At 46.0% G+C, this 12,258-nt stretch overlaps 1 protein-coding gene across 1 annotated transcript in view; it reads left to right on the top strand.

Annotated features, from left to right (window-relative positions):
* Positions 1-2,669: 2,669 nt before the first annotated feature.
* Positions 2,670-12,258, top strand: part of LOC144604416 (E3 ubiquitin-protein ligase Itchy-like) — a 75,041-nt gene continuing 65,452 nt past the window's right edge. Inside the window, exon 1 of the mRNA XM_078418806.1 lies at positions 2,670-2,804. The gene's annotated coding sequence lies outside the window, so the exon portion shown is untranslated. The remainder of the gene's footprint in view (positions 2,805-12,258) is intronic.

Raw genomic sequence — 12,258 nt, 5'->3', positions numbered from 1 at the left:
TGTGTCAGAGGTCGAGGAGGTAAGTCCGAAACGGGGACTTGGCTCACCAGTGTCCTCCTTTTCACTGGTGAGCCACCCCTTTTACCGAGCAGTCGGCCAGACGGTGTCCTTGTTGACCGCAGTAAAAGCAGGCTCCGCCCTTCAGGCGGCGCTGTCGCTGCTCCGGAGTCAGCCTGGTTCGTCCTAGCTGCATGGGTTCCTCCGACGGCTGAGAGGACGCTGTTTTCTCCGGCCAGCGATGGACAGGGAATGATGACTTCTTCGGTGTGAAGGACCCGGAGGAGCGCCCCTGGTGATTGGGAGGACGATCAGCAGCCTGGTGTCTTTCCTTTTCCTTTATCCTGTTATCGACACGAATAGCCCTGGTAATTAATGTCTCTAGATCACTGGGTAACTCAAAAGGTGAAAGTCTGTCCTTTATAGCCTCCGACAACCCATTCATGAATGCATCCACTTGTGCAGGCATATTCCACCCACTGTCTGTTGCAAGGGTTCGGAAGTCAATGGCATAGTCTATCACTGGGCGAGTGTTCTGTTTTAGCTGCAGTAAGACTCGGGAAGCTTCCTTAGCAGAGGAAGTGTGATCAAAAATACTGCTAAATGTTCTTTGGAAGAGGTCTAGATCCTGACAGACTGTGGAGCCCCGAGACCACTCCGCAGTGGCCCATGCTGCGGCTCGTCCCGTCAAATGGGACACAATAAATGCTACCCTGGCCTGGTCTGAGGGGAAGTGTGCAGGGTTATGCTTGAAGTGGAGATCACATTGTACAAGGAATGACCTACAATTCTCAAAGTCTCCAGAGAACTTATCTGGTGAAGCCAGGCATAGAATCAGCATGGGGTTCGCAGGCGTGGCCGGAACAGCAGGCGGATGGCCGGCTGGAGGTTCAATGTGAGCCAGTGGAGAAGCTGCCGAGGTTGGGTCGAGACGAGCCAGAACCCGATGGAGTTGTACAGCGAGGTGGTTAATCTGGGTCGTCACTGATGACTGGGACTCACCTTGTCTATCGTTCAGCTCGCGCACCCCGTGACTGACTGAGCGCAGCTGCTCCTCCTGGTGCTGGATCTTAGTGCCCTGGTTGGCAAGGGCTGATTTCCAAATCTTAGAGTCGGCTGAGTCCATATTATGGCCAGTTCGTTCTGTTATGCTCTGGGGCACACAGGAACTGGACTCAAACGCACGACTCACACACAAGAGTCAATTTGGAGAAAATAAAGGCGTTCTTTAATTTTCACATTAAAGAACACTGCGATTCGAACCAAAAACTCTAAACTTACTCAGCTACAAAAACATTAGTTACAAACATTGCTTACTAGCTATACTACGACCGAGAGCACATGAATCACAAGACGAACTGGCACAGGACAAAGGGAGGCGTGGACTATATATACATGAGGTAAGGGCACACAGGTGGAAACAATCAAGGCGGGGCTGACAATTACAATGGCAGGAAGTCAAGGGACCTGAAATGAGAATCTAAACACAGAACATGACACAAGACTAACAGATATGACGGGACATTACAGGTACTGATTGTGAATGATCAGCCATGATCACATTGAATGGTGGTGCTGGCTCAAAGGGCCGAATGCCCTACTCCTACACCTATTGTCTATTATCTATTGTCAAGGTCGGCTGCAGGAGATGCCCCTGGGACACAAAGGTGGCCGGGCAAGGAGAGGGCAATGGAGGAGGCCCTGCAGCAGCCTGGGCCTTACTTGGGCTTATCTCGATCAGGGGCACTCTGGTACATTGGACCAGACTTTTTATTTTTGTAAAAGGTGCCAAGATATAGCGACTTGTGCATGTGTGAGCTATGCAAAAAGAATTGCACTGTGCGTGACAGTAAAGAACCATTGAAACATCGCCTATCCACGTTTTCCAGAGATGTTGGCTGACTACTTGGCGGCACGGTAGCGCAGCGGTAGAGTTGCTGCTTTACAGCGAATGCAGCGCCGGAGACTCAGGTTCGATCCTGACTACGGGTGCTGCACTGTAAGGAGTTTGTACGTTCTCCCCGTGACCTGCGTGGGTTTTCTCCGAGATCTTCGGTTTCCTCCCACACTCCAAAGACGTACAGGTATGTAGGTTAATTGGCTGGGTAAATGTAAAAATTGTCCCTAGTGGGTGTAGGATAGTGTTAATGTGCGGGGATCGCTGGGCGGCACGGACTTGGTGGGCCGAAAAGGCCTGTTTCCGGCTGTATATATATGATATGATATGATACTTCAGCACTTTTGTGGCTTTTTAAAAATTGATTTCATAAATGTGGACATGACTTGAATTAGCTGCTCCAAAATGGGCCGTGTCCTGTCCAACTTGAAGTGTTGCATGTCCATGTTCTCCAGTGGGAAGTGCCGGACCACCAGTTGCCGGGTCACCAGTTGCCCGGTGCTGGTTGGACCTGTATTTTCCCGTTCACTTGACAGCAAGTGTCACAGATGGCAACAAGTGTTGAATGACGTTGACGCTAGCCAATAGGTGTGCAGGGAAGGCGGAGCATCTCGGGAGCCAACCGTGCTGCGGCGGGGGCGGGACTAGGATACGTAACCGAGCGTCAACTCTGAGTGACGTGTGTTCGGGCCAATGAATCAGCGGCGAAGGTGGGGGCGGCTGGGGAGCCAATGGCGCGGCGACGGGGGCGGGACTGTGTCGGCGAGGCGGGTCACGTGAGCTGGCACTACAAGATGGCGGCGGAAGGAGAAAGTTGGCGACGGTGAAGGGTCGGTGTGACCGAGTGAGCGGCGGGAGCTCAACTCCCTGGTCCCTCTGAGAGCGGCGTGGAGACCCGCCGTTAGTCCAGGTAATGGCGTATGTGATCGGCTCCGTGTTTGTGTAGCGGTGGATTGGGGGAGAGGGGACCTGTTGGTGGGGCGGCCCGGGAATGGCGGCGCTGGCGGGACACCCCCCTCCCCCCCCCCTGGGGTCGGTCTCCTCTCCCAACCCCACTGGCTCCTCTTTCACCCCCTTCCCCATCCCATGAGCTTCCCCTTCCCTCCCCTTTCCACTCCGCGGGCTCGCTTAACCCCCTTAACAACCCCACGGCTTCCCCTTCCCTCCCCATGGGTATCAACCCCATGGGTGGGAACCCCCTTCCCACAGGCTCCCACCTTCTCCTCCCCCTCAATCCTTGTCCCTCCCCCTTCCCCCCCCTCCTCCCCCTCCCCATCTCCCCTCTCCCCACCCACCCCCCCCCCTCCCTTCCCCCCCCCCTCCCTTCCCCCCCCCTCCCTTCCCCCCCCCACCTCGCCTCCCCCCCACCCACGTCTTCCACCACCCTCTCCCCGCGCTCCTGCCATTCCAGGAAATGCCTCAACGGATCGGGCAACTTGTGACGTATGTTGACGGCTGGTATTCCCCCGTCCTGTTTGGCTTATTGCTCGTTAAGAAATGTGAGCTTGTTTCAGGTCAACTCTTAGCTTTGGTTGCAAGCTTTAATCTGAGTTTGTCGGTCAAGTTTTTGTTGCAAGATCTGCATCAGACACTCCCCAACCAAGAACAGATCCCCAGACACATTTCTTGACAGTTTTAAGGTCCAAAGTTCATTGGTGAGAACAATCTGATGTATTCTGTTAATAGCTTTTTGAGATATCATAGCTTTGTAGAATCGTTATGGCAAAAGAGGAGCAAATTTGGCTTGTTATGTTCATGTCAACTATAGACCTGGATATGATTTTCTCTCTGTTGTTTACCCTGTTACCTTTTTTAAACCTTTCTTTTATGTTTATTGTCACAAGTATTGCGGTACTGTAAAAAGCTTTTTACATGCTATCCAAACAGATCGTACATGGATACAATCAGTTTAAAATCAAGTACAATAGGTACAGAAGCAGAAGATAGTGTGCAGAATATAGTTCTCAGTTTTGTAGTGTGCATTGTGGGGAGTGTTGTGGAGTAGATGGATCTAGGAGTGCAGGTGCATAGTACCTTCAGAGTGACATCACTTGTGGATAAGGTGGTCAGCAAGGTTTTAGTCACAGACCATCATCAGTCAGAGTATTGAGTACAGAAGTTGGGAGGTAATGTTACAGTTATAAAAGACGTTAGTGAGGCCACATTTAGAATATTATGTTCAAATTTGGTCACCATGTTATTGAAAAAATGTTGTCAAGCTTGAAAGGGTTCAGAGAAGATTTGCCAGAATGTTGCCAGGACTCGAGAGATTGAGCTATAGTGAGAGGTTGAGCAGGCTAGGATCATGAGAAGAATAGATCAGGTACACACACAGTCTTTTGCCCAGAGTAGAGGAATCGAGAACCAGAGGATATAGGTGGTGTGGGGGGGGGGGGGGGGGGGGGGAAGAAGGATTTAATAAGAACCCGAGGGGTAACTTTTTTACACAAAGGGTGGTGGGTGTATGATACAAGCTGCTTGAGGAGGTAGTTGAGGTAGGTACTTTTGCAACGTTTAAGAAACATTTAGACAGTTACATGAATAGAATAGGTTTAGAGGGATTTGCAGTTGGGATGAGTGTAGATGGGGCATGTGGGTCGGCGTGGGCATGTTGGACTGTGGGCTCGTTTTACACTATTTGACACTAGTGAGCTGCAAGATAATTACTGTTTTTCTTCTACAACAGTTCATAGTGCCTTTTGTGTATCATTCTGAATCTATGTCCCCTGGTCCTTTGGAAGAGCTTTCTTCTGTTCACCCTGTCGAGACTTGTCATGATTGTATATACCTCTGTCAAATCCTTTTTTGGTCCTCCATCACCCAAAGAACTGCAGATGCTGGTTTAAACCGAAGATCAACATAAAAAGCTGGAGTAACTCAGACAGGCAGCATCTCTGGAGAGAAGGAATGGGTGACATTTTGGGTCGTTACCCTTCTTCAGACTGTACTGTATGACTCTGATTATATGACTCTGTACTCTCTAACCTTTTGGTTTCATAAAAGGAAGAATTCTTTTATTCACTCTGACCTTCCCCACCCACATCAATGACTCACACCCAAATATGTGAAATAATTAATACTTGGAAAAGCTTTTGTTACTTTAGCTTTCAACTTTTTTCCTTTTGTGTACGGAATGAGATTATGTAGGCAATCCAAGGGCCTACAATGATCCCAAGGTTGCAATGTTGAAGAGAATTGCTACTTGGTGAGCAGTGGGTCCTGACTTTCAGGGTTTCATTTAACTTCCTCTATTCCATCATTTAACACATTCAGATTGTAATTAAAACTTGGTCTGGTGCATGTCGGTCAGCTGCACAATATAACTGTGCCTAAAGTGGAATAACATAATCAGTTTGAAATAGTGAATTTTTGTCTCCATTGTAAGAACATCTACTTTATTTTGAAAATTTATTGTGGTTTTTAAGTTTTGAATTGCTCAAGAGTGTCACTCCAAATTATTATTATTTTAAAAAATCAGTTTCTGTTTCCTGTTGGGCTGTTGTACTGTGTGTTCTTATTTTCTCTTTCAATATATCATTATGTCAGCTATGTGTGTGCGTGCGTGCGTGCGTGTTTTTAAAATACGAGTCCACCCATTTCCAAAGATTTATTTAATATTTAATCAACTTTCCATGTAATTTATCTCTCCTGTGTAGTCTACATGGTCTTGATCATTATTCCTGCGACTGTTTACGAATTGTGTAAGAGTAGCTAGCTCTAGGGAGTACTTAAACAATTAAGTGCAGCTCTGTCTATTTTATAATCTGCTTGTAGGCAAAGTTCAGCAGCACCTTGGAACCTCAACACAGATCTTGTGTAGGCACTGAATGTCCGTTACAAAGGCTGAGTCTCTGTTTAGAGATGTGCTGCATTCAAACACATGCAATACAAATAGGGAGCTATTTTAAAATACTTCATGGTTAGCTTGGCAAAAAAATATTCCTTGCCCCTTGATTTCAAAGATAACAGGATTTTTTTTAAGCGATGTTGAATTTTAGCACACATAGCAATTTCTGTGTTCAGTTGCCAGAATAATGTTATGGAATATAACATAATAGCATAAAATTGATTCCAACTGCTTGACATATACCCCAAGATTATTTCGGTATACCTCGACTATTTGGATGCAGCAAAGTGGTTAAATGAATATTTCTCATCTACATTTACTGTGGAGGAGATCATGGAAGCTAAGGACTTAAGGGAAATAAAGTGTGATACATTGGAACATATTAACATTACAACAGAGAAAGGACTGGCAGTCTTGAGGTGTGTTAAGGTAGATAAATCCCTATAGCCATGAGTTTCTTGAGGTCGTGAATATGTCGTGAAGACATTTTTTTAACTGTTATTTGATTTATAAATTCCTGTTGTCAATTTCAAGAATTTGTCTTGCCAGTTTTCCCTTCCAGCCCGAGTACAATCTTGGGGTACAATTCCATTTTATCTCTATTTCCATGAATAAGATGGAGAGAAATGTCATTGTATATTTAAATGCAAAATGTTATATTTGGCTCGGAAGGGTCACCAATTAAGAATATGAATTGCAAGAAAAAAAATGTTGACCACATATCATACAAGATGAAACGTGATCATTTGTAGTGTGGCAGTTGCAGGAAACTTTAAAAAACAGGTAGATTGGTTTAATTCTGGGCAGATCATGTAGCCTATTGTTTGTATTCTCATCCAGTTCTTTGTAGGCCAAAAAAATATTTTGGTCATGGGTGCAGAGACACACTGTTGTATGTTTGTCAAGTTTATGCTGATGTCTTTAAAAGATTGGAAAATTGTTGCAGATTTCATGACACAGTGGGGCTGAAGTAGAGATGCTGCCTTACAGCACCAGGGACCCAGGTTTAATCCTGACGATGGGTCTGTACAGAGTTTGTATGTTCTCCCTGTGACCACATGGGTTTTCTTCGGGTGCTCCAGGTTCCCCTCTCACTCCAAAGACATACAGGTTTGTAGGTTAATTGGCCTCCGTGAATTTGTCCATTGCTTGTAGTGTAAGAGCGATCGTTGGTCGGCGCTGACTCGATGGGCTGAAGGGCCTGTTTCCGTGCTGTAACACTAAACTAAACTGGTGTAGTATATATTCTTTAACTTTACTACTTTGCATTTATATAATATGAAAAATAATGTCAACACATAATGAGGAAATGTGGCGAACTGCAAACAGAAGGCATGCGAATTATCGGAAATTGGGGAGAGCAGTACTTGAAGGAAGCAAGTAGAACCAGTTCTGGAGAAGTTACCAGAATGAAAATATAGTTGCTGAAGGTTATTCCATTGGAGCTGAGGGTAGAGAATATGAATCTTGCATAGTGTTTCTTGAGTTAGATTGTGGACTAGAGTTCCTTGTAAAAGCCTTAAAGTTGATACCCTGGAGAGATTAAACAAGAAGGACATCTAAGTTACGATCGCATGAATCTGGAGAATGTCATTCATTCTAGAGGCAGAGTTTGCATATTTTCCCTGTGACCTCAGTATGTTAGATAAAACATGTACCAGGCTACAAAGTGCTGGAGTAAATCAGCCGGTAAGGCAGCATCTGAACACAGAACATAGATAGTAAGCTTTTATTTCACAAAATGCTGGAGTAACTCAGCAGGTCAGGCAGCATCTCAGGAGAGAAGGAATAGGTGACATTTCGGTAACCTTTTGGGTCGGGCCTTGAAACGCCTCCGATCCATGTTCTCCAGTGATGCTGCCTGACCTGCTGAATTGCTCCAGCACTTTATGTCCTTCTTTGTATTAACCAGCATCTGCAGTTCCTTGTTTCTAAATCTAAACAAATTTTCTGGATTAGTTGTTTGTAATGGCCCTGTCCCAGTTTGGCGATTTTTAAGGCGACTGCCGGCAATTGTCATTGTCGTAGCAGGTCGCCAAAAAAAGGCGACTGAACTCCCCCTACGACAATGTCTACGACAAGCTACAACAACCTACCACCTAGTCGATGGCAAGCTACCGACAACCGGCGACCCAATCGTCGCGACTTAGGACGTCCACCTACGACCGCAGCTACAACAACCGAAGTCAACCTACTTCCACTCTCGACAAGCTACGACCCTGTCGGTCACAACTGATGACAACTGTAGCCATTTCACATAAATTTGGCGCCAAAGGGGTGTGGGTAGGGTTTCCACTCATTCTGCATTATGACTGCCATGGAGCAACATATGATGGCATTGCTCTTACAAGAAGAACAAGCCTTGCTGCTTGCAGCGTCCCTCTTGCTTAAATTTCTGCAAGACAGAAGGCAAGAAGAATGGGGAAGAAGCCCAAGAAGATGTCTGTGTGGTTGAAGCCCTTGTCCCTGAAGAGACTCGGGTTGGGCCAGTATGACAACCTGATGACTGAGCTCCAGTAAGATGAGGCTGCCTTCAGAAACTTCACTAGGCTACCCCTGAGCTGTTTCAGGAACTGAAGTCACAAGTGGATCCTCTCCTGGGGAAAACCTGACAAAAACAGCACCGGCGACAATTTATGTTACCTGGCGACAACCTACGACAGCGCCCATGTCAGGAGACGACAAGCTACGCTCATTGGCATCAAACCAGCAGTCGCCGAAAATTTTCATGCCATGTCTAACTTCAGCGACGACCAGAAAAAAGCTACGATTTTTTGGAGACTATTCATGACCATGACCATGACCATGACATTCCGGCGACCGTGCGACGACAGCCTAGTCGCCTGCAGTCGCCTTAAAAATTGGCGAACTGGGACAGGGCCTTAAGATAAACTCATTGCTTCGAGTATTTGACTGTCTTGGTTTGTTACTATTTTTGTGGAGTTGTGGCAAAATACTTAACTGGGTAGATACACAGGGGCTCACAGATGCTATTCTAAACCAAAGAGGATTGTTCTATGGTGAGGAAAACACATTTTGTAAATTCTTGTCTTAATATGAAAAGGAGACAACAGCCATAAAATTGATTGCTGGATTTAAATTAGTTGCATTTTCCAACCCAGTCATAGTGAACCAGCACGGAAACAGAAAAAGACACAATGTTGGAGTCACTCAGCAGGTCAGGCAACATTTCTGGAGAACATGGATAGGTGACGTTTTGGGTCGGGACACGTCACAGAAGTACAAAAACATGCCTTTCCAACGAGCTGACCGTCAATCACCCATTTACATTAATCCTATTTCTACAAATTGAACAGCTCACCTACACATGAGGGGTAACATAGTATTTAGTTTATTAGTTTTAGAAATACAGCGCGGAAACAGGACCTTCGGCCTACCGAGTCTGCAGCGACCAGCGATCCCCGCACATCAACACTATCCTACCTACATACACTAGTGACAATTTTACACATACACCGAGCCAATTAACCTACAAACCTGTACGTCTTTGGAGTGTGGGAGGAAACTGAAGAACTCGGAGAAAACCTACATGGTCATGGGGAGAACGTACAAATTCCGTACAGACAGCACCTGTAGTCAGGATCGAACCTGGGTCTCTGGCGCTGTAAGGCAGCAACTTTACTGCTGCGCCACCATATTCAAATGGACTACCAGCCCACGGGCCTTTGGTATATGGGAGGCAACTGAAACACCCAGAGATCACAGAGAGAATGTTCAAACTCTACCACAGAATGTATTAGAAACGGGTAACAGGGGAATGAGCAAACACAGAATGAGATTGAGTTTTTGCAGGCTGTGCAGAATAATACTGGAGGAGGAAATGATTGTGAAAATGTTAGGTCAAATGGAACAACTGAATGATTACCATGATGGAGAGCAAGTTTGCAAGTCATAAAAGGAATCGTAGGTGATTTTGACATGGGTGGTCCCAGTGTTCTCCATGTCAAGGGGGTGAGTACAGAATCCTATGGTGATTCATGTGCAAAGCTTTGAGTGAGAGAAGGGTGACTGTCGCAAGGAAAGAGACCACACGAGATTTTATGATGAAGGTTGGGCTTCATTTCATGGGTCCAGGAAGTGGTGGAGGAATTAAAGAGATCATTGAAATTGTTGGAATAAACCCTTTTGGTAAAGGCGTAGTGGGGAATTAACATTTTGGGAGGAAACTAGACAAAGTAGTTGCAGATTTTGGCAAGTATGTCACAATTAACATCTAATGAGGATGAAGCCTGAGAGGGAACTTGGCTCAAGATCTTTCTTTTGGAGTGAGAACAGTGGTCCAAAATTAGTCCACAAGTGATGCCCTTAGAAGTGTCAAGTTCCCAATATCATTTGTTTTACAGTTATCTGAAGAAAATGGGGATGTTGTGACAAGTAGGCAATATACAATTATCAACATCTGTTCTGAGCTGCAGTGTAAGTCCTAATGATTATTAATTGCTTCTCCTAAAAGCCCCTCTGCCTCGAGGGAAGTAAGTGCAATTGAAGCCAAGGATCTTGGGTTGTAGTATTGAAATTAATGTCTTAGAGACCAAAGTTTGTGCAAATGATCATGGTGACTAGTTTTAATAACTCTGTGATTGCATGTACATGCAATTTTGTCAACACTGTGATTCCAATAATCAAGTCTCTAGCCGTTAAGAGTTCTCTGCATGTAATTTTGTCTTTTTCTGTTGTGACAGTGCTTTTTCTCTTAAGAACTGATGCTTTAAGCTGTTTATAGGGATCTTTATTATTACCTTTCAGTTCACTCAAGTTTATCTTTCCGAGAAGATGTCATCAGTTTAGTGGCAGTATCTCTATGCTTAGTGTTGATAGGTGCAAGAAAACTGCACAACATAACTTGCTGTGCAGCATTTCTCTTTGTTTCCAAATAATTTTGCCTGCACCTCTGATGTTAGAAACACGATTGGGAATGTTGTGAATGGTGGAACCAGAGTTTGCTCCCTTTTCAAGTCACATTGGAGGAAGCTGAAAACTACTGTACTAATGTGTCTTAGGGCATGCGTTTTCATTCACAGTTTTTGCAATGTATTAAAATACTTATTTTACTGTACTTTCTCTAGATTCATGTGATGGTAACGTAGGTAAATTTAATATCAATAAACCAAGTTGACCTGTTGGGTCCAAACCACTCCTGCATTGGTGCAGCACCCCTCCTCCCTCCCCCTCCCCATCGCTTCTCCCCTCTCCCTCCTTCCCCCCATCCCCTTCACCCCTCCCTCCCCTCTCGGCCCAACCGTGCCTCTCGGCCCAACCGTGGACCCAGTGGACCGGTTGGGTTCAAACCTCTCCTGCATTGGTGCAACATCCCCTCTCCCCTTCACCTTCCCCATCCTCCCCTTCATCCGTCCCACAATCCCTCTCCCTCCCCCGCTCGTCCCAACCGTGGACCTGCTGCCGGGCAGGGAATGCTGTCGTGGGCGGGCAAGGGGGGGGGGACAGGGAAAAGGCACTGACCTCGGCCCCGTTTCTCCTGTGGTCCGGGCGTGGAGCCGAAGCGGCTCCTGCAGCTCGGCTGCGATCTGTGGCGAACGGCAGGGAATGGCGGTGACGGCATGGACCCATTGCCGGGCTGGGTGTGTCTCTTGGGGCCTTGGGTGGGCGAGAGTGGACAGGGAGAAGGCACTGACCTCGGACTCATTTCTCCTGCGGGCAGGGCATGGAGCCGAAACCTCTCCTGCAGCTTGGCTGCGAGTGGCGGGGACGGCCATCTTGTGGATTCTCTGCCGCCGCACTGCACCATGGGAGGAAGGTCAGGCGTAGGGCAGCCGTGACGGGTGCCGGTCTGCCCGGGGAGGGGGGGAGAGTGCATTTATTAAAGTTTATTATGTGAATTGTTTTTAAAAAGTAACAAAAGTGAGTTTATTCAGACCCAGGGGAAATGGTGAGTAGAGTGAGTCTAAAATTATCACGCTGTCGTGTACTGTTTTGGCTGTGTAGAGGGCATGGTACACACATAAACATATACACACAAACCGAAAGTTCTTGTGATATATATAGATATAGATAGATAAATGCAATAGCTATTGTTCATTTGTAGTCATTTTGGTTAATCTGAGTTCCTGAAGAATGTTATTTGGGAAACATTTCTTGTTGCTCAGGTCGTGGGATTATTCATGGAGGTACACAGCGTGGAAGCAAGCCTTTTGGCCCAACTTGTCTATGCCGACCAAGATGTCCCATCAAAGCTAGAACTATTTACCGATTTTGACCCATATCACCTTAAACCTTTCCTTTGCATGTACCTGTCTCAATGTCTCTTAAATGTTTTTTTGTACCCTTCTCTACAGCTTCCTCTGACAGCCAGTTTCAAATGCCCAGTGCGAAAAGTGAAAAGGTTATGATGGATTTTTAGGATAAACAGAGGCTGCTCCCTTTGGTTGAAGGATCAAGGGTTGGGGAAGGTCAAAAGATGAAAAATTTATTGCACCCCAAATAATATAATAACTGAAATATTATGTAACCAATTTGGGTAGGTAGTCAAGGGTTACCA

The sequence above is a fragment of the Rhinoraja longicauda genome, chromosome 22 (genome assembly GCF_053455715.1).
Source record: "Rhinoraja longicauda isolate Sanriku21f chromosome 22, sRhiLon1.1, whole genome shotgun sequence".
Classification (NCBI taxonomy): Eukaryota; Metazoa; Chordata; class Chondrichthyes; order Rajiformes; family Arhynchobatidae; genus Rhinoraja; species Rhinoraja longicauda.
Note: the sequence above shows the minus strand (reverse complement) of the source record. Positions and strands in the feature narration are given on the sequence as shown.